Source organism: Stenella coeruleoalba (genome assembly GCF_951394435.1).
Source record: "Stenella coeruleoalba genome assembly, chromosome: 2".
NCBI classification, from domain to species: Eukaryota; Metazoa; Chordata; class Mammalia; order Artiodactyla; family Delphinidae; genus Stenella; species Stenella coeruleoalba.
The window spans coordinates 59,908,208-59,929,163 of record NC_137147.1 but is presented as its reverse complement, the minus strand read 5'-3'; the positions used below and the strand labels follow the sequence as shown (position 1 = coordinate 59,929,163).

The following is a 20,956-nucleotide window of genomic DNA, read 5'->3' as shown; positions in this document are numbered from 1 at the left end:
ATTCCTTGAGAAGAAAGTGTATTCTCTTGTTTTTGGATGGAATGTCCTATAAATATCAGTTAAGTCCATCTTGTTTAATGTATCATTCAAAGCTTGTGTTTCCTTATTTATTTTCATTGTGGATGATCTGTCCATTGGTGAAAGTGGGGTGTTAATGTCCCCTACTATGATTGTGTTATTGTCAACTTCCCTTTTTACGGCTGTTAGCATTTTCCTTATGTATTGAGGTGATCCTATGTTGGGTGCATAAACATTTACAATTGTTATATCTTTTTCTTGGATTGATTCTTTGATCATTATGTAGTGTCCTTTTTTGTCTCTTGTAACAGTCTTTATTTTAAAGTCTATTTTGTCTGATATGAGAATTACTACTCCAGGTTTCTTTTGATTTCCATTTACATGGAATATCTTTTTCCATCCCCTCACTTTCAGTCTGTATGTGTCCCTAGGTCTGAAGTGGGTCTCTTGTAGACAACATATATACGGGTCTTGTTTTGTATCCATTCTGCCAGTCTATGGCTTTTGGTTGGAGCATTCAATCCATTTACATTTAAGGTAGTTATTGATATGTATGATTCTATTACCATTTTCTTAATTGTTTTGGGTTTGTTTTTGTAGGTCTTTTCCTTCTCTTGTGTTTGCTGCCTAAAGAAGTTCCTTTAGCATTTGTGGTAAAGCTGGTTTAGTGGTGCTGAATTCTCTTAGCTTTTGCTTGTCTGTAAAGGTTTTAATTACTGTGTTGAATCTGAATGAGATCCTTGCTGGGTAGAGTAATCTTGGTTGTAGTTTTTTCCCTTTCATCACTTTAAATATGTCCTGCCACTCCCTTCTGGCTTCCAGAGTTTCTGCTGAAAGATCAGCTGTTAACATTATGGGAATTCCCTTGTATGTACTTTGCTGCTTTCCCTTGCTGCTTTTAATATTTTCTTTTTTTTTTTTTTTTTGTGGTACGCGGGCTTCTCACTGTTGTGGCCTCTCCCGTTGTGGAGCACAGGCTCCGGACGCATAGGCTCAGTGGCCGTGGCTAACGGGCCCAGCTGCTCCACAGCATGTGGGATCTTCCCGGACCGGGGCACGAACCCGTGTCCCCTGCATCGGCAGGTGGACTCTCAACCACTGCGCCACCAGGGAAGCCCTGTTTAATTTTTGATTGTTTGATTAATATGGGTCTTGGCATGTTTCTCTGTGGATTTATCCTGTATGGGACTCTCTGTGCTTCGTGTACTTGATTGACTATTTCCTTTCCCATGTTAGGGACGTTTTCAACTATCATCTCTTCAAATATTTTCTCAGTTCCTTTTTTTTCTCTTCTTCTTCTGGGATCCCTATAATTCAAATGTTGGTGCATTTAATGTTGTCCCAGAGGTCTCTGAGACTGTCCTCTATCTTTTTCATTCTTTATTCTGCTCTGTGGTAGTTATTTCCACTATTTTATCTTCCAGGTCCCTTACCCATTTTCTTTCTCAGTTATTCTGCTATTGATTCCTTCTAGAGAGTTTTTAATTTAATATTATGGTTTACATCAATGTTTATTTGCTCCTTAGTTTTTCTAGGTCCTTGTTGAACATTTCTTGTATTTTCTCCATTCTATTTCCAAGATTTTGGATCATCTTTACTATCATTACTCTGAATTCTTTTTCAGGTAGACTGCCTATTTCCTCTTCATTTGTTTGTTTGGTGCGGTGGGTTTTTACCTTGCTCCTTCAACTGCTGTGTATTTCTCTGTCTTCTCATTTTGCTTAACTTACTGTGTTTGGGGTCTCGTTTTCGCAGGCCGCATGTTTGTAGTTCCCGTTGTTTTTGGTGTCTGCCCCCAGTGGGTAAAGTTGGTTTAGTGGGTTGTGTAGGCTTCCTGGTGGAGGGGACTGTTGCCTGTGTTCTGGTGGATGAGGCTGGATCTTGTCTCTGTGGTGGGCAGGACCACATCCGGTGGTGTGTTGTGGAGTGTCTGTGACCTTATTATGATTTTAGGCAGCCTCTCTGCTAACGGGTTTGTTTGTATTCCTGTCTTGCTAGTTGTTTGGCATAGGGTGTCCAGCCCTGTAGCTTGCTGGTTGTTGAGTGGAGGTGGGTCTTAGGGTTGAGATGGAGATCTCTGGGAGATTTGTCTCCATCTGATATTACATGGGGCTGGGAGGTCTCTGGTGGACCAACACCCTGAACTTGGCTCTTCCACCTCAGAGGCTCAGGCCTGACAGCTGGCCAGAGCACCAAAACCCTGTCAGAAGAAAAGGGAGAAAGAAAAAGAAAGAAAGAAAGAAAAGAATAAAATAAAATAAAGTTATTAAAATAAAAAATTAGAAAACATTATTAAAAAGTAAAAAGAAAAAAGATAGAAAGAAAGAAGAGAGCAACCATATGAAAAAACAAATCCACCAATGATAACAAGTGCTAAAAACTATACTGAAAAAAAAAAAAGACAGACAGAACCTAGGAGAAATGGTAAAAGTAAAGCTATACAGACAAAATCACACAAAGAAGCATGCACATACACACTCACAAAAGGAGAAAAAGGAAAAAAAAAAGGAAGCGAGCAACCCAAGTAATAAACAAATCTACCAATCATAATTAGCTCTAAATAGTAAACTATGATAAACATAAAACCAGAAACAAATTAGATGCAGAAAGGAAACCCCAAGTCTACAGTTGCTCCCAAAGTCCACCACCTCAATTTTGGGATGATTTGTTGTCTATTCAGGTACTCCACAGATGCAGGGTATGTCAAGTTGATTGCGGACATTTAATCTGTTGCTCCTGAGGCTGCAAGGAGAAATTTCCCTTTCTCTTCTTTGTTCACACAGCTGTTGGGTTTCAGCTTTGGATTTGGCCCCGCCTCTGCATGTAGGTCACCTGAGGGCATCTCTTTCCTGCCCAGACAGGACAGGGTTTAAATAGAAGCTGATTTGGGGGCTCTGGCTCACTCAGATGGCGAGTGGGGTAGGGAAGGGTATGGAATGCGGGGCAAGCCTGCAGTGGCAGAAGCCAGCATGACGTTGCAATAGCCTGAGGCACGCTGTGTGTTTTCCCGTGGAAGTTGTCCCTGGATCACGGTACCCTGGCAGTGGCGGGCTGCACAGGCTCCAGGGAGGGGAGGTGCGGATAGTGACCTGTGCTTGCATACAGGCTTCTTGGTGGCTGCAGCAGCATCCTTAGCGTCTCATGTCCATCTCTGGTGTCCGCGCTGACAGCCGCGGCTCTCGCCCATCTCTGGAGCTCATTTAGGCGGTGCTCTGCATCCCCTCTCCTTGCGCACCCTGAAACAATGGTCTCTTGCCTCTTAGGCAGGTCCAGACTTTTTTCCCGGACTCCCTCCCGGCTAGCTGTGGCGCACTAGCCCCCTTCAGGCTGTGTTCACGCCGCCAACCCGTCCTCTCCCTGGGATTCGACCTCCGAAGCCCTAGCCTCAGCTCCCAGCCCCCACCCACGCTGGCGGGTGGGCTGACAAGCCTCTTGGCCTGGTGAGTGCTGGTCGGCACCCCTCCTCTGTGCTGGAATCTCTCCGCTTTGCCCTCTGCACCCCTGTTGCTGCGCTCTCTTCCATGGCTCAGAAGCTTCCCCCCCTCTTCACCCCCCGTCTCCACCAGTGAAGGTGCTTCCTATTTTTTGGAAACTTTTCCTCCTTCACAGCTCCCTCCCACTGGTGCAGGTCCCGTCCCTATTCTTTTGTCTCTGTTTTTTCATTTTTCTTTTGCCCTACGCAGGTATGTGGGTATTTTCTTGCCTTTTGGGAAGTCTGAGGTCTTCTGCCAGCATTCAGTAGGTGTTCTGTAGGAATTGTTCCACATGTAGATGTATTTTTGATGTATTTGTGGGGAGGAAGGTGATCTCCATGTCTTACTCCTCTGCCATCTTGAAGGTCTCCCCTGGTTCTATTTTTTAAATAAATTTTTCTTTTAGAATAGATTTAGATTCACAAAAAAGTTGCAAGGATAGTACAGAGAGTTCAAGTATACCCTGAACCCGTTTCCCATATTATTAACTCTGTTCTTTGTTCATAAGTACCCTGGTGTCCTACCCTTTCCTTCTTGAAGAGGTCTCTTAGAGGCTAAATGTTCTCCAACATAGTTTGATGCATCTCTGAGTCTGCTAGAGCTCTGCAGTCTTGGGAACTGCTTTCACCATTGTCTCTCTCTTGTGCTACCTCCTGGAACCTGTGTCTGCCTCTCTGTCTATATGTGTCTTTCTCTCTGTCTCTCTCTCTCTCTTTTTTGTTTATTCCCTTATTTTCATGGAGCACATCCTCCAGGGAGACTCTGCATGTCTGACAATGACTTTGGTTTACTCTTGCATTTAGTGGGTATCTGTTGGGTCTGGAGTCTTAGGAAGAAAATAATGTTCCCTTAGTATTACGAGGCATTACTCAATTGTTTTCCACATTCCAGTTGTCTTTGTGATAGCCAAGACATTCTTCTTCTTAATCCTTCTTAGGAAACCTGTTTTTTCTTCTTGGTTACTTTTAGAATCTTCTTTGTCCCCAACTTTGGCTTCTAAAACCTACCTCTGCTCTATTCTCTGAATATTACAGGCATCTAGTCTGCTCTTTTGGATTTAAGAGGAATGAACTAAACAGTGTATTGAAAGCTGTGTGCGTAAGTACGTGACTTGCTATCTGAGGGCCTTTCTATAGTAGAACCTCCAGTGTCAGTCAGGATTTAATGTTCTTTCCTCTGGACTAGTTAGACTAGTTAGAATCCTCACAGAAGGTGCTTCTAATCTCCTACCTGGAGGGCAAAAGTCTGGCTGCTCATCCCCTATTTTAATGTATAGTCTTTCAAGTCTGGAGACAGTGTATTTTAACTTTGCAGAGATTAAAACTCCTGGAATGAGGAGGAGCTGTCATCCAGCTTCACAGGGAAAGGGACAGGACTTGAGACTGTCTTTTTAAAAAAGACTAACAGTTATAATTTAATTTTCAGCCCTAACCTTCCCCCAGAGGTCAGTGGTATCATTAATTTGAATTTTTTGAGAATTCTTCTGCATAAAATTAAGTTGTTCCTCAAATACCCACTGCCAATTTAAGATTTAACTTTCTAGTCCATCTGCTTTCCAGTTTCACATAATTTGCCACCATTGTGTTCTCTCCAATTATTTTTGTCCTTGTTATGCTATTTTAAAAATCCTTTTATTGTTGTGTTACTTGGATTTGAGGAAAGAATGAAAGCTAATGCCTATGATCAACCCACCATTTAACAGGTGTAACCCTATCATTGACCCAGTTAGAGCAGATGCTTTACAAAGGAAACATAAATTCACATATCCATATCCATTTCCTCTCATTTCATGGGAAATCAGGGCAGAAATTAGAATAAATGCAGAATGTGTAATGATTTTAGATTTGCCTATGATCTCTGACTAGACTATTCTAAATTCATAAAACTTTCCTATTTAAATTTCAGTTTATTTGAGTGTTATGAGTCATTAAAGCACAGAGTATGTGAGAGAGGAAAGCAGTTGGATCATGCTCCAAAACAACTCTCAATGTTTACTGGAAAGTTTTTTTTTTTTTTTTAAGGAGAGAAGGTTAAGTCTCCAGGAAGCTTATCTTGGTACTTTCAGATCAAAGCTATTCAAACAACGACTGAATAAACACATTGGCTAATGATGATGACAAAGATTCTAATATGGTATTAAGAAAATTACAAATCTTGGAACAAAGTAACTTTGGAAAGAGTTAAGAATATCCTTAAGAAATAAACTTTTTCACTCTATGGTTAGGACTACGGTAACTCGTCAATCTAAGCATGTGCTGGTGTGAATTTTATAACCGCAACTCTTATTAGACAATTGTTTCTTGAATAATCATTCTGAAATATTGTCTTTATCATATCACTTTTAAAGTACATTGTATTCAAAATCACTAGAGTCTGCATTTATTTATGATACAGGTCCAAATTTACATGAGTATTAAACAGTATCTCAATTGTTTCTTTAGATTCTTTATAACAAAATAATGTGTAACAATGGGATGAACAAAATTAGCTTTCATCTTTTGAACTGGAGATATTTTCTGTGCAGGATTTTTTATGCTTTTATCTCCTTGAAAAAATGGCAGCATGGCCCATCTTAAAATAATTATGTTCAGCTCTAAATACCTGTCTCTGGGAAAATTAGACCTATAGTAGGATGTATAATAGAAGCAGCCTTTTATAAGGACAATTATATAAGAGTTTCCAAAGTATTCATATCCTCTAATTTTTATTTCAAGGAACTTTTCCTTGCCTCAAATGAGAACGCTTTTAAGTGCATCCTGTATGAGAGATTACACTCCTTGTTATAGGAATCTAAGACCATAAAACTCCTACATGAGACTGTACCTCTCCTCACAGTTTCTGAAGTACATGCCTACACTTTAACATTCTTTTACACATGAGAAGCAAACTATTAAAAAGGAGAGAGACATTATTAAAAAATGGAAAAGCTGCTTAAGCATTTTATAAGGTTAATGTTTATGACAAACATTAGGTGAAAATTTCCTTCTTAGAAATCACAAGCCAGAGAACTGGTTTGGGTGCAAGAAATCAGGAACCACTATGCCCTGAAAGAGGACACTGATAGTAGAAAAGTAGTCCATTGATTTGGGTTCTACTCTGTGACTTCTGCTGCAACAGCCCCTGAGATATATTGATAAATCAGGTTTTTATTGTCTATTTTTTAGTCTTAACATTGCCATAGAGATAGGATATGGAAGTAGGGAACCCCAACTATGAAGCAGACGGCTGCCAAATTTGGGAGTATCTTTTACTAAAGGAAATCCTTTGAGGAAAAATGTGGAAGATTCCAGCCCTACCCATTGAGTCACCCTAGTCTCTTAAGGAAGGAGTGTCAAGAGCATGTGGGATGGGACATAGATTGTGGCTACCTCTGGGAAATACAACCTGCTACCAGACTGGTTAAACAAATTATGGCATATCCAATGGCTGGAATATGAGAAACTAGAAAAAATGCTTGAAGACCATTTAATAATAAATATTGTTCATGCTACAATTATATGGTAACACAGATACAAATATAACAGAATTGATAATGTAGAAATAAATATAATAAGAGAGAATATGATGTAGTGCTATTCCTCAGTAGATATGAGGACATAAAGTACTTTTTCTGAAAAAGGAAAGATGCCAAAATTAGCATGAGAATAAATCATAAAAGTTGAAGAATAGATTAGTAATTATTAAAGGTTTTGAAATAATATTCAAAGATGTTGCCAACTCTTAAAAAGAAAAAAAGAAAGAAAGAAAAAGGAAAGAAAGGAAGGAAGGAAAGAAGAAAGAGATACGTTTAACCAAGAAAGTTTTGCAGGTGATTTCCATCAAACATTCAAGGGACAGATGATCCTTATATTTTTTAAGTTGTTTCAGATAATTAAAAAGAGAGAAAGACGCTCAAGCATTTTATGAAACTAGTATAACCTTGACTTCCAAATTAGATAAGGATAGTATAAAATTTTTTTAAATCCATAAGTCTATTTCACTTATTAACACATGAGAATTCTAAATAAATTATTGCTAACTGAATTTGATAGGATATTAAAAATAACACAGTATAATTAAGAGTTATCTCAGGAATGCAAGGATGATTCAACATTTGGGAAATTTATCAATTTCATTTACTAAATGTATCTCAATTAATATAGAAAACAATGCAGAAAAGGCACTTGATAAAATTTAGAGACTAAGAGAAAAAAAATCCCAAAAGTGAAAAATTTAAGAGACATTCCTTAATTTAACAAGACCTCTAAACCAAAGCCTACAGTAAATTTTACAACAAAAAAATATTAGACACATTGCCTATAAGTTTGGAAACAAGACAAGGGTGCTTGGTGTCTCCACTAAACTTCAACATAGTGTAGCAATTCGGTATAAAAAAGGAAAGGACACTTGAAGGAAAATGACAAAACCATTATTATTTGCAAACGCATGACCATCCACATAGAAAACCAACAAAACCAATAGATAACTTATTAGTTAATAGAAGTTTAGCAAGTTTATTGAATAAAATATCAACTTAAAAAATCTACCATGCTTCTCTATATCAACAATAACCAACTGTAAATTAAAATATAAATGAAAAGTAGCAACAAAAAAGGTATAAAATTTTTGGAGAGTAACATGAAGAATAAAAGACCTTTATGGAGAACTTTTAAAAACTTTATTAAAGAATATAAAAAAAAGATGTGAATTAGTGGAGACGTAAATTATGCATATGAATGAGACGACTTAACATTTAAAGGATAAGTCTACCATTTTGATATTATTTTAATAAAAATTTCATAATAAACACTAATGAATAACTAAGAAACCATTTTTTTTACCCATTATTTATTTATTTATTTACATCTTTATTGGAGTATAATTGCTTTACACTGGTGTTTTAGTTTGTGCTTTATAACAAAGTGAATCAGCTATATGTATATATATATATATCCCTATATCTCCTCCCTCTTGTGTCTCCCTCTCACCCTCCCTATCCCACCCCTCCAGGTGGACACAAAGCACCGAGCTGATCTACCTGTGCTATGCGGCTGCTTCCCGCTAGCTATCTATTTTACATTTGGTAGTATATATATGTCCATGCTACTCTCTCACTTCGTCCCAGCTTACCCTTCCCTCCCCCCGCTATATCCTCAAGTACATTCTCTATGTCTGCGTCCTTATTCCTGTTGTGCCCCTGGATTCTTCAGAACCTCTTTTTTTTTTTTTTTTTAGATTCCATATATATGTGTTAGCATATGGTATTTGTTTTTCTCTTTCTGAATTACTTAATTCTGTATGACAGTCTCTAGGTCCATCCACCTCACTACAAATAACTCAATTTCGTTTCTTTTTATGGCTGAGTAATATTCCATTGTATGTATGTGCCACATTTTCTTTATCCATTCATCTGTCGATGGACACTTAGGTTGCTTCCATGTCCTGGCTATTGTAAATAGAGCTGCAATGAACATTGTGGTACATGACTCTTTTTGAATTATGGTTTTCTCAGAGTATATGCCCCGTAGTGGGATTGCTGGGTCATATGGCAGTTCTATTTTTTGTTTTTTAATACTGTTCTCCATAGTGGCTGTATCAATTAACATTCCCACCAACAGTGCAAGAGGGTTCCCTTTTCTCCACACCCTCTCCAGCATTTATTGTTTCTAGATCGTTTGATGATGGCCATTCTAACTGGTGTGAGGTGATACCTCATTGTAGTTTTGATTTGCATTTTTCTAATGATTAGTGATGTTGAGCATCCTTTCATGTGTTTGTTGGCAATCTGTATATCTTCTTTGGAGAAATGTCTATTTAGGTCTTCTGCCCATTTTTGGATTGGGTTGTTTTTTTGATATTGAGCTGCATGAGCTACTTATAAATTTTGGAGATTAATCCTTTGTCAGTTGCTTCATTTGCAGATATTTTCTCCCATTCTGAGGGTTGTCTTTTCATCTTGTTTATGGTTTCCTTTGCTGTTCAAAGCTTTTAAGTTTCATTAGGTCCCATTTGTTTATTTTTGTTTTTATTTCCATTTCTCTAGGAGGTGGGTCAAAAAGGATCTTGCTGTGATTTATGTCATACAGTGTTCTGCCTATGTTTTCCTCTAAGAGTTTGATAGTGTCTGGCCTTACATTTAGGTCTTTAATCCATTTTGAGTTTATTTTTGTGTGTGGTATTAGGGAGTGTTCTAATTTCATTCTTTTACATGTAGCTGTCCAGTTTTCCCAGCACCACTTATTGAAGAGGCTGTCTTTTCTCCATTGTATATTCTTACCTCCTTTATCAAAGATAAGGTGACCATAAATGTGTGGGTTTATCTCTGGGCTTTCTATCCTGTTCCATTGATCTATGTTTCTGTTTTTGTGCCAGTACTATACTGTCTTGATTACTGTAGCTTTGGAGTATAGTCTGAAGTCTGAGGAACCATTTTTAAATGAAGAGCAAAGAGGAAAGTAGAATTTATTACATAGTTATAAAAATAAAAATAATGTGTTATCTGCCTCAATAAGCAAATAAAACAGAAATAAAAGAAGGGCTCTGCATAAGTAATTGACTCTACTCTGTCATGATTTAAAAAGAAAGTGGAAGGCTGAATAGTCCAGATTGGGTGAACACGGGTACAGAAGCATGGGTGAAAGATTGTGGCAATTCAGGGAACTGACAGTAATTTAGTATTGCTGGAGCATGGGATGCACATCTGGATAAGTGGTGGAGATGAGGCTGAAGAAGTCTATAGAACTCAGATCAAGAACAGCTTGTATTTCATACTAAGAAGTTTAAAAATATAGGTCATTGAAAGCTTTGAATAAGGAAATGGCAGGCTGTGTTTGACATTGTCAGCAATATTGAGAATGGATTGGAAAGGCTGGAAAAAGGAAGAGAGTTAGGAGGTTTTGCAGGTGTTTGATTTAATGTGGTAGCCAGGGGAACAGAAGAAGTCAAAAGGATGACTCTGAGATTCTAGGTGACAGTACATGTTGATTCCATTAACCAAGATAGAAAATGTAAGAGTAAGACAAGGATGCCCCAGAACCTGAGAGTCAATGTGTAAAATAACACTTCATGAATAAGATTAGTTAGATATAAGCTAGATGTAACATTTTCTCAACCAGAGTTCTGAAGTACAGACAAGGTCAAGCTATGTTAGCATATATATAATTGCTCTGGGATAGTCTAACAGCTCCCTGTTCCAGTCTGAAACAGGATAACTTTAGAAGATAATTTGTCACAGTAGAGGTGGTGATGTGTGTTCAGCACTTTCCATCGATATGAAAGACAGAATATGGAGATGGCAACTAACATACTATTAGAGAAGTAGCCCCTCAAAGGGGCATAGATGTGCTCTCTCTTGGCCTGGATATAATATCTCCAGTGAGGTCAGAGCTCTAGTTCTGCTTATCATGTGGCCTCTTTTATTGATATCTGGAGAAAGAGAGAAAAAGAGAGAGAGAGAAAGAAGGGGGGGGGGGGATTTGCAGATACACTGATCCATATGAAAATTTTTGTTTGTATTATAAATTAGAAAATTGGGAATTTAATGTTTCTTGTAAACTGATTGGAATCATTCAGTTCCCCTATCTATAGCTGACATTAGAGCATTAGATAAGATCAGGTGCATGAACCTGAAAGGCTGAGGCCTGGACCTGAACTATGATAAATTCACCCCATTCCACCCTGGGAAACATCTAGGCAGCCAACCAACTGGGTTTCCTCTGACCAGCTGAGATGTATATGAGACATCTAAATGAAATTGTTTAAAAGTTACCTGAAATTAGAATGAATTTGGGCTAGAGAAAGTGGACTTGGCTTGCTGGACCTTGTAGATGGTAGATGCTGCTTTAGCAAGTGAGATGCCCCAGGAAGAACATGTAAAGTGAGAAGAAAAGCAGGTTAGGAGCTGAACTTGCCCAAGACTAACATGAAGGGATGAGGAGAGACAAATTTACCTTTTTATGAGTATTTATCAAGAAGTCAACTATCCAGGCAAAGATTTTAAGTTTAAGTGTTTAAGATTTAAGTGAGAATGCTGGTAGCAACAAGAAAGGAAAATGTGAAAAAACAGCAAACTAGGGAAGAGTAATAACCCTCAGCTCTCATCTAATAGTACTTATTTAAATTCACAGAACTCTCATTTCCCTGAGAGCTTCCTGCCCTGAAGGCACTGACCTTTCCACCTATATCCATCACCTGAGCTAGATCCCAGTGCATCTGCTAAATCAGGGGAAGCCCCTGCAGTGAAGTGTTACCACAGCAGGTAACCTAAAAGGCTAACAAGAATTGTTCTACTTGACTGATTACTCCCCACTGTTATCTGGAGAAGGATAGACAATTTTCTTTTGGGAGAAACAAACACACTTTTTTGTTTTTTTTTTAAATTCAGTTACAGCAAGTAAATGCCTCCACCAATTCAAACAAAATCTGTATAACAAACATTGGTGGCGTTGACTAGTGTTCTCAAAGTATGATTCCACAGAGCAGCAGCACCAGTGCCTTGGGAACTATTAGAAATGCAAATTCTTGGCCTCCTCTCAAACTTAGTGATGAGAAGGGCCCAGCAATGTGTTTTACCAAGCCCTTTACCGAATTTACCAAGAAGTTTTCAGATGATAAAATAATTCTTGATTCTTTCACTTGCTCAACAAGCATTACTGGGTAGGCAGCTATAATTTGGGCGAGGTTCTTTGAATGAATTAATGAATAAGTGAATGAATCAGAACCTATTTCTCCCAGACCCTAGCAAGAGAAAAAAAAAAAAAAAAACACTGTTCTTATTTTCCAGAATTTGGTAAAGCAATCTGACATGTGCCTTCTCTGTTAGGGATACAAATCACACCACATTCCTTTTTTCTGTTGTGCAACAATTCTGCATGTGGAGGATAAAATAGCCCTGGACTTTTTATTTTGCCTAATGGAAACTCAATCTCTAGATAATTTCAGAAGCACCAGTTTCAAGATGTCTAAGACATATTGAAGCATAATCTCATGTTTCAGTAATGTTCAGACACTTCAAACTTGTCTTAGTCCAATATTTTTTAGAATAAAACAAAACAAACTAGATGTTTATATTTTTCAATAATTTTAGTATTTTGACCCTGAAATCATGTTGACAATAATTCCTAAGGCCAGGAAAGAAAACTTTATTTGAAAATAACTATGTTAAATTGATATATAACCCTTCTTGACCAGAAGGTATAGAACTTAGAAAAGGATTGGAGACAGTATATGTTCCTGAACCATGTTAGATTGATTAGCTTCTCAGGGTTGGGTCCTTTCTCCATTCTGCCATCCCCCATCCTTCTAAGCCTTTAATTCTGTGTTTTATCTGTTACCCCATAACCCTTTGAAGAGGAAGCATTATTTTCCTTAAGAATGTACCCTTTTCATTGAGTGGTTGTGGATAAGCGTTCTTAATATTCCTTGCCGCTGCCGCCTTTCATCCCATGGAGTCTGCAAGACGTTAGGAAGCCTGATGGCACTGTGTTAACAAGCTAAATATTGTGGTCGTCAACAGCAAGAACTTACGGTCTTTAACCAATATCAAAGCACTGCATATTGCATCCCTGCTTTGTGTGTAAGTGAAGGAGGTTGCCCAGGAGCTGAGAGGGAGAATGGGGGCTGGGGAGGAGTTGAGGACCAGGGAGGGAAAGCCAGCAGTGGCCTGCTGACCTAGGCTTAGTAGCATGACAGCTTGAAGATGTGTGTCGCCTCATTAAAATACAAGAAAGATAAGTTTTGAAACCCATGGCAAAACAAATAGTGCAGTTCCCGTAATCCAAAGTGCAGTGCTGTAGAAAACTTACAATGCTCAAAACTTTTATCAGTCTTCAGCTGATAAAATGCAAAAGTCACTCAGTGATCTGAAGAGTACAGAGCACTAGTGAGTTGCCAGATACCAAATCTTGAAGAATAATTAGGCATTGTAAAACACTTGATAAAAAAAAAATTCTCAAATTGTTCTGTTATTCAGAATCCTCAATTAGGTATTGAAATTCAGTTTTATTTTCCTTGGATTTGAAGCTGAGTTTTATCTTCAGGAAATAACCTGGAAGGCTATTCTTATTCATTTCCTGCTTTGAACATATCAAGTTTCAATCAGGAAAATGAAAAGGGAGGAAAAGAATGAAGTATGAAGTCAAATAAAAGATGGGACTAAAATAACTCTCCTAAAATGAAAACAAAATATGCTAAAATCAGTTAGAATGTGTTGAAAAATTAGGCAAGGAAGAAAATCAAAGCAAGATTTTTATTACTATGTTCTTTAAGTATGCAGAGTATTTTTCAGGCTTTGGGTAAGAAAATGGGCAGGCATTAGTGCCTTCTAGTTAAAACTCTAAGAATAATGTCTTTTTATAACAATGCCTTTTTATGATAATGCTATTCCATAGTATGGTTTTCTTTCTCCCATTTGATATTAAATATGAAGCTTATTTTTTTTTACATCTTTATTGGAGTATAATTGCTTTACAATGTTGTGCTAGTTTCTGCTTTATAACAAAGTGAATCAGCTATATGTACACTTATATCTCCATATCCCCTCCCTCTTTTGTCTCCCTCCCACCCTCCCTATCCCACCCCTCTAGGTGGTCGCAAAGCACTGAGCTGAGCTCCCTGTGCTATGCAGCTGAAGCTTATTTTTGTATAAAATAGAGAATGTTAAGAAAAGAATGTTAGAAGCAGGTGTTGGCCATCTGAACTGAGAAACTGCCTATTGCGTATCAAACATCGATTTGGGTTCCTCTTTTACAAACAACGCTGTTTATTCGGTGCTGAATAAGACAGCAAAGCAAATAGGATATGGGGTTGGTGGGGCGGGGAGAGGGGAATGAGCATTTCTTGCATATAAACAAAAGGGCAGAGTGCTGAAAATATTAAATGGAACTAAGAAAGGATGAAAATGCCAGTGCTTTAAAAGCAAAAAGCTAAAAGACATAAGTAAACAGAACCAAACAAACAGAGTAATGACGATTTGATTGGAATTTACATTCTCTATCTAACTTTGCAACTGAAACTATTCAGGAACACTTGCAATCTAACTGCTTTCAAAGGAACCAGTGGAGAAAGATATGTTCAGTAAAAAGCAATAGGTTGTATTTAAATGACTCAGTTTTAAAATTAGCCATCATATATGGCATAGGCTGTTACTGAGCAGTGGTCTACCACGTTCTATTATAATCAACATGTGATAAAATCAACATGTGATAAAAGCTATTTTCATGAAATTTCAAAATGGGCCATAGTGTCAGAGTCCTGCAATTGTGTCATTAAGGGTATTTGGCTGCTTATGAAAAAACATTCCTTTTCTCAGGGAACTGCTCACAGTTTTTTTAAAATGACATATTCCTTGCGATTTGTCTTTCAAGTAAAAATTAAGAGCGTAGGATTATTACCAAGTTTTTTCCAATTACTGCTTTATGGTTGCTAACTAATGGGAAAGAAAAACAAAAACAGTACCACTACCTTCACAGAAAGAAAGTACAGATACTTCCATTTCTTAATTCAAATTGGCTGCTACCAAAAACATCACTGCTTCAATGCAAGGATATCTCTGGTTTTGCCTCAGTTGCTATCAGATGATCTTTCCGTGTTTGGTGCGATGTCTATTTTCGCTAAATGTCTTTTTGGTTTTTTTCCTTCCCACATAGGATGTGAGAATCAACAGTTCTCCTCAGTGGGTTCTCCCAGCAGTTCCGGACCCCATGAGATAAATCCCTGAAGCTTCCTCGTCCCACAAGCACTGTGTAAACTCACTGAAAACCCTAAATAATGGAGTAAAACTGCTTCCTGTGGCTTACTGATCTGACTGCCACAGTTCTCAAATCCTTTCCTTTGCCAAAATAATTAACCCCAACACAATCATAAATGCTAAAAAATTTCATGAACATATTAAAAGTAAAGTATCTCATGTATTATAAATGTTTTCTTTTACATTCAGCTCAACTTCTCTGGTACTAATTATTCCCAGAATATTTCTAAATTTGTTTTTTAATTTACTCTTGAGAGCAGTGGTCTATAACTGCATTCTAATTGCTTAGAATATTCTACTTATCTATCTCTGATTGTGTGTATTCAATCGTTTCAACATTGGTGGTTGTGCCCTTGTAATCAGTTCACTAGAAGAGGGAGGCTGCAAAAAATCTGGACTCTTATTTATGACCAAAATTTAGAGTATAATTGTTTTCCATAAGGAAGCTTTACAGGTTTTTTAGACTCTTTATGTATTCTACTATCACACTGAGAAAAATTGGGTTCAGGGAAGTTTGTATTATTTTTATGCTCTTTTTTTTTTTTTTTTTTGCGGTACGTGGGCCTCTCACTGTTGTGGCCTCTCCCATTTAGGAGCACAGCCTCCGGACGCGCAGGCCCAGCGGCCATGGCTCACGGGCCCAGCCGTTCCGCGGCATGCGGGATCTTCCCGGACCAGGGCACGAACCTGTGTCCCCTGCATCGGCAGGCGGACTCTCAACCACTGCGCCACCAGGGAAGCCCTATTTTTATGCTTTTAGTCTGGGTAAAAAGTGTTCAGTATCCCAAATGTCTACAAGACAGAAGGATTTCACTTTTCATCCATTGGCAGATATTTGACCTCCCCTGAGTTGCATTCACTTAATAAGTATTTATTGAAAGTCACCAATTTTTTAGGCATTTTTTTCAGCTTGTAGGACTATGAACAAATTAAATACCTCGGTCCTCATGGAGCTTACATTCTAGCAGGTGAAAGAGATAATAAACAAATCAACATGTTACACAGCATCAGGTAAAGATGAATGCTATGAAAAAAATATGTAAATGATTAGACAGTGACTATGAAAGAGCTATTTTAGACGGGTGATCAGGAAAGGCTTCTCGAAGAAGGTGGCATTTGAGCAGAGAAACCAGTTTGTGCTTGAATTGATTTGTGCTTCTTTCTGGAATGACTCACTAAATCCTACAGCTCTTATTTGTCTAGCTGATATTCTTGAGCCCTGCTAATGGCGTTATAGTGAACATAAGCTCTATATCCAAATAGGGGTCTTTTAGGTTACCTATTAAGACTTTCTGGAATTCCCTGGAGGTCCAGTGGTTAGGGTTCCACGCTTCCACTGCAGGGGGCATAGGTTTGATCCCTAGTTGGGGAACTAAGATCCCACATGCCGTGCAGCATGGCCAAAGAAAAGAAAAAAAAAAAGACTTCCTTTCTATTACTGAGAGAGACTCTATTGGATTTGCAATACTACAGGTGAATTGTGAGGTCAACATTAGATTCCATGACAGTAGTTAAATATAATAGTATATGACGATGATGGTGATGATGATATAATAAAAGGCACTCAAGATAAATTTAAAAACCTGTAAGTACAGAATTTGTTCTTGTTTTATATACTTCATTAAAACAAGAACCAAAAATTCCACATATTTTCCTACTATTGTTTCTATAAATATCAATTTCTTAAGACTTTATCACATGTTGATTATAATAGAACGTGGTAGACCACTGCTCAGTAACAGCCTATGCCATATATGATGGCTAATTTTAAAACTGAGTCATTTAAATACAACCTATTGCTTTTTACTGAACATATCTTTCTCCACTGGTTCCTTTGAAAGCAGTTAGATTGCAAGTGTTCCTGAATAGTTTCAGTTGCAAAGAATAAACTGCCAGGTGTAACCCAGAGGCCAACTGTAGTCTAATATTTCCAAGTAAGTTTCCTGTGAAGACTTCAGTGAAGCAATAGGGCAAATCCTAATTTACAAAGATGTTGGGGGACAAAAAAAAATATACAAGTACTGTAATAACACTTTTCTCTCTCATCTCCTTTTATAATGGTTATATTCAGTTAGATACACTATTTGATTTCATTATTTTCTGAACATGATTATTGCTTCCTCATCTTGACTTTTTGTTTTACCTTTTCCCATGACTGTTCATGATATTTAAATAAGTTCAACTAATCAATAGGAGATTTTTCCCTCTTAATTATGGTGATCATATTGAAGAATTAATTAGCTTGTTTCATAGAAACTATAAAATTAAATCTAAATTTGGTCATCATTCTTTGTTATTTTATAAAAGAATGCTTTGGTAATGATAACTGCTCATTAAAGTTAATTCTACTGTCTCTTTTGTTATCGAATGTCCTTTTTATTCATTGACCTTTAAAAGAATTAAGTAAGTGTTACTAGTCCAAGTAATACAAGATCCCAAATATTTTTACTGTGAAAATTTGGCTAATTCATCAAATAGAAGGATAATCTTTAAGAGAATATTTTCTAGCATAACTCTTTGGGCAAAAGATAGTTGATCTTCTGTTTTATTAATGCTAATTGAATAGGTACGTGGCTGAGAACTCTGGAGAGTATGACTACAGAGTCTTTTTCAGAAAAAACTTGAACTGAAAAATCCAGAACGATCAGGTTACAGTTTATAAGCTGAATGGGCCTTTCACCATAGATGTCTATATATTATCTTTATTGTGTGAAGATAATTTATTTAACCCTTTTAATTTTGCCAGAAAGTACACTTTATTAAGCCTTACTATAGATGAATAAACTGAATTCTTCTTGAACAGAAAAATAAATAGTAGATTAGTTCTCAGTAAGAATTTATCTTTTGGATCCATGAAAGGAAACCCTGGAAACACAGAAAGGAACATGCTGTGGGTTGCTGCCAGTTCTAGTAGTTAAAAGAACAACTCAGAAGGAGTTGGACCAACAACATGGAGTTTAAGTAAAAATTATCAAGGAGTCATAGAGTAATAGAATCTTGAAAACACTGAGTTTAAAAAGATACCTTAAATTACATGAAATAACCGACTACCTAATGCTTTTCTCCCTGAAAAATGCCTACTAAGTGACTGTCTTTCAGCCTATGATTGAACACATACAATGGGCCACTCACTACCACACTTCTACCTTTTATATCTCTAGTAAAAAGTAATTACAATAAAAATCAAACCTACTGATACTAACCCTAGTTTTATCCTCAGAGGGGTTAAATAGAACCCGTCTTGTCAGCTAGAACATATCAACAACCCACTGTTTGAAGACAACAGTGAATATTCTGAAGCCAAATGAGGCTACCATTCCTCCCTCATTCTAGAGTCAAGAAACCATTTCTATTAATGTGGCCTAGGATGACATTAGCCTTCATAGGTGGACATCACATACTCAACATGAAGTGAGCTCAGGCAGTTTTAACAATGTTGCTGCCAAGTCATGTATCCCAATTAAAAGGATTTATAGAGTCTAATTCTGCATCCTTTTGAGTATTTAGCTTAAGTTTCTGGTCTTCTCCAAAACACATCACATATGCTAATACATTTAGTCATATGCTTATAATTTGGTCCAAATGACAAACATATTGAAAACAAGAGTTACAAAGACCTAAGCAATTCATGCACTCCTAGAAACTCCTATCAGTGTCATGTGGTACAGTCACTTAACCAGTTTGCAATCCACCTAATTATAATGGCATTTAGCTATTTCTCTATTTTGGCAAGAATTGAATCATTGAGGTGCCTTTTATATATTAGTTGATATCCAGATAGCCTGTCGTTACATATGATTTACCTTTGAACTTAATAATACCGTCAAAGAAAGAAACGGAATTGCTCACTTTTTTTTTTTCCTCCTTCCACAATCCAGTCAATCACCAGGTATATAGCTGATTTTCTTCTACATATTGATGTAATCTTTTCCCTTGTCATGCTCTCACTGACCTCTGTCCAAGCATATTTCACCTCAATTTATTCACCTCCTAACCAGAGGTGGATCCACGTTTGAGGAGATCTGGAGATTATATCATTTTCAGGGTCCTCTTTAAGAAAAATAATAAAAAATTATAAAAATAAAATTATGTATATTAAAAGTGACCTGTGCAAGGGAGGAAGCCGGAGGCTTACCTTCACAGTAAAGCTGCCTCTGGGCCTCACTGATTGATCAGGGTTTGGAGTAGCGTGGTCACAAGATTGACGTGGTTCCTGATCCCATGGCACTTACATTCTAACCACAGGAAATAGTTCTGCTGCATTAAGATCAGCAGCAGGTCATGGTTCTCAGGTGCTGATTTAATATGAGCATAATGTTGGCAAAAGAGATGGGAAGTAAGACTTTAAAACAAACTGATTAACAACGCTTTTCCTTCCTTCCTTCCTTCCCTGCCTTCCTTCCTTCCTTCTTTTCTTTCTTGCTGTTTTTTTTTTTTTTTTTTGGACTCCTATTCATATTCCTCTTCATCCTGACTCACACCCCACCCAGGACTACCTTTCCCAATCTGACTTAGATTTCTGCCTTCATGTTTTAATTGAAGACATCTGCCTTTGGGAAACTATTTTCCAAACTTCTGGTTCCTGGTCTCCTGTCTTCCTAGTCCCTCGTCCTCAGGGCCGCCAGCACCACACGATGAGCAGGCAGGTGAAGTGTGCAGCTGAGAAAAGCAGGGACTGGAACTTCATGCTTTGTGTTCTTTACAGTGGCTTCACTCCTCATTGTGGATGTCAGGAGACACTGTGTAAACATATTTGTGGTTTGATGTCTTATAAAAGCCGATATTTGTTATGATAATGAGTGTTTAAACATCAATTTTATTACCTTAAGTTGCATGTACATGAGATCCTTGACATTTGCTGGATACCAAGCTCTTTATGAATGTTCACTCTTTTTTTTTTTAATTGAAGTATAGTTGATTTACAATGCTGTGTTAGTTTCAGGTGTACAGCAAAGATTCAGTAATACGCATATATATATATATATGTGTGTATGTGTGTATATATACACACATACCTAACCTAACACATATATACCTAACCTATTTTCTACACATATATATATATGTGTGTATGTGTGTATATATACCTAACCTATTTTCTACACATACTCAAAACAAATGTTTACTTACTGAAATTTTTTGTTTTCTAAGGAAGAAATTCTAATTGCTCTTTTATGATAGGCATGTGATATACACTTCCTGGTCCTTTCACTGATGGCTTGTTGTTAAGACAATGTAGAGAATGATGCTGTTGAATTTTTTAATCTGCCAATTCTCAAGTACCGAGTTATGACATAAAATTGAGGATGCTATTTGCTGAACAGCTGCCACACTAAACAGGACAACTTGTAATTTCCATGACTACCGGAATCCAACACTAATGGAGGGGTGCCCAGATGAATCTAAGTGACAATTCAGAACAGCTCTCAGGAGTCTGAGACAAGAACCATGACAACAATTGCCAATATGAAAGGAGTCAGCCAGTAAAGAATAATTTCTTAGCGGGGTGCAATGCCTGATAAGCAACAGAAAACTGAAATGCAACATGGTTATTTTCTGGACCTATATACACATTTTCTTTTTCTCTTAAATTATGTTTTTACCATCTTGTTATTAATAGATGGCACACAGACCACAAAAGATCTTCCCATGCACCATCTCATTCTCTTCTCAAGACTTTCTGGTCATATCCACTTTAAAGATAAGAAAATTATATTTCAGATAATTTATCCAAAGACTT

At 37.4% G+C, this 20,956-nt stretch overlaps 1 protein-coding gene and 1 long non-coding RNA gene across 4 annotated transcripts in view; one reads left to right on the top strand and one right to left on the bottom strand.

Annotated features, from left to right (window-relative positions):
- The window catches only part of LOC307181768, a 212,859-nt gene extending 194,599 nt beyond the window's left edge, over positions 1 to 18,260 (top strand). For both annotated transcript variants that reach the window (XR_013827032.1, XR_013827033.1), the window contains one exon: positions 15,116 to 18,260. This is a non-coding gene — a long non-coding RNA (uncharacterized lncRNA). The remainder of the gene's footprint in view (positions 1 to 15,115) is intronic.
- LOC307181767 (uncharacterized protein) overlaps positions 1 to 20,956 on the bottom strand; it is a 624,007-nt gene that overhangs the window by 29,566 nt on the left and 573,485 nt on the right. The window contains exon 6 of one of the 2 annotated variants that reach the window (XM_079912585.1): positions 19,086 to 19,266. The exons of the other annotated variant lie outside the window; for it this stretch is intronic. The gene's annotated coding sequence lies outside the window, so the exon portion shown is untranslated. Of the gene's footprint in view, positions 1 to 19,085; positions 19,267 to 20,956 lie in introns of those variants that run through there. 2 annotated transcript variants of the gene reach the window in all.